The sequence below is a fragment of the Mastomys coucha genome, unplaced genomic scaffold (genome assembly GCF_008632895.1).
Source record: "Mastomys coucha isolate ucsf_1 unplaced genomic scaffold, UCSF_Mcou_1 pScaffold3, whole genome shotgun sequence".
Classification (NCBI taxonomy): domain Eukaryota; kingdom Metazoa; phylum Chordata; class Mammalia; order Rodentia; family Muridae; genus Mastomys; species Mastomys coucha.
The window spans coordinates 62,921,327-62,923,119 of record NW_022196909.1 but is presented as its reverse complement, the minus strand read 5'-3'; the positions used below and the strand labels follow the sequence as shown (position 1 = coordinate 62,923,119).

At 42.2% G+C, this 1,793-nt stretch overlaps 1 protein-coding gene across 3 annotated transcripts in view; it reads right to left on the bottom strand.

Annotated features, from left to right (window-relative positions):
- LOC116074708 (triggering receptor expressed on myeloid cells 1-like) overlaps window positions 1–1,793 on the bottom strand; it is a 27,401-nt gene that overhangs the window by 712 nt on the left and 24,896 nt on the right. The window lies entirely within an intron of this gene.

Here is a 1,793-nt window from a genome sequence, read left to right as displayed (position 1 = left end):
AAAAAAAACCAAACTCACTGAAAAGCCCTCTTTGGGTTTGTCATGAGTTTAGCAAAATATTTCTCCAAGCTCTAGGTAGAGAGCAATAGATGTAAGAAAGAGACCCACAGAGGAGAGAGAGCCCTATCTGATCCTGAACAAGTAGAGAAACAGATGAGAGCACACAGACTCTGATGATGGGGCACAGAGACAAAAGGAGCCCATGACAATGAGTCAGACAAAGGCCACATGGAGTATTAATGACATATAATTGTGGGGGGGTCTCTGCAAATTCCATGGCCACCAGAATGTCCATCGACATGAGGCAAGAAGGAATCCACAAAATTCAGTAGCTAGTACTATTTGAAACTTCTAGAGTCTGACCCTGAGCAGTTTATTTTAGGCACACTTAACTATAGCACAATTTAGAAAAAGAGTTTCCTGATTGTAATTAACTCAATCCTGTGTATACAGCAAAGCTTAAAGAACATGATAACATTGAAAGTCTTCTCAAAGTACAAATGACATCTTCCATAAAGATGGGTTCCACTGACTGAGAAACAATGCTCAAGATAAAGATCTTGGGAAAATGACAGAGATAAATGTTGGGGTGGGGGCTGGGCAGGTGTGATGTAACCACACAGATTGTGAGGGCAGAGGTCACCATTCCCAGATTTCTGGCAGAAGACAGGCTTTTCATCTCTTCCTTTGAGGAGACAACAACACATGTTTAACAATACTGGTTCCCCTAGTGCAGATATGTAAGCACAAAGCCCTCATACCCTCGACATATAAGAACTTAGTGACTAACAAACCAGACATGGCTAATGCCCATAATTCCAGCACTGGATAGGCTGAGGCCAGAAGATCACAAATCTGCAGCCACAGAATGAGACCATGTCTAAGTAAATAAGTAGAATGAAATGGCTTGGTCAATGACCTGCCATTAACTAAAGCAAAGATGGCTTAGTGAATAACCCTATGATGCAGTTATACAGAGCAGTGTAAAGCTCTGTTGGTATGAGTCCAGACTACAATTCTGCTCCAACCTTGGCTAATGATTAGATGTATAGAAATGTAGAAGAATAGAGGTATATATAGAGAGAGATTAGATAGATACAGAGATATAGATTAGATAAATATATAGATATATAGTACATATAGTGTAAGGGTGGTTCTGATCCTTTGATCAGGAACCTGCTTGTGAACCCTGAAGGTCCTGTTCCACAGTTGGTTCTTGAGCAATCAATAACAATGCCAACAGCCAATGGCTGGGAAGAAGAGCTGAGACTTCTAGGTTCCCTCAGGTGGCTAAGAGATGCTGGAGGAGGAAAGGGAATGCACCATGCTTCAGGGGGAGAGAGAGCCATCAGCCATGTGAGATATGGAGTGGAGTAGTCATTGGCCATGTCCCTCATTGGGCCTGGGGTAGCAAACAGGAGATTAGAAATGCAACTAAGATGAAGGCAGATTTAGGAGGCTTAGCAACAAGAAGGCAACCAGGCAACTAAGTTGAGGACAGATTCAGAGTATTGAGCAAGGAGTAAAGGTGAGGCAAGCTAGCCACAGGAGGCTTAGAAGAGCCCAGCCTTTGACTGAGCCATAAGGCAGGTTAAAACTGAGCAAGTGTGTGTGTGTGTGTGTGTGTGATCCATGGATCCAAGCAAACCAGGAGTGGCTGGTAGAACAGTTTGCCTGGAGCTTAAAGTGAGGTAGTAGAAACTACATGCTACAATATGGATATGTAGATATAGAGATATAGAAATGATTGATACATGATAGATAGATAGATAGATAGATAGATAGATAGATAG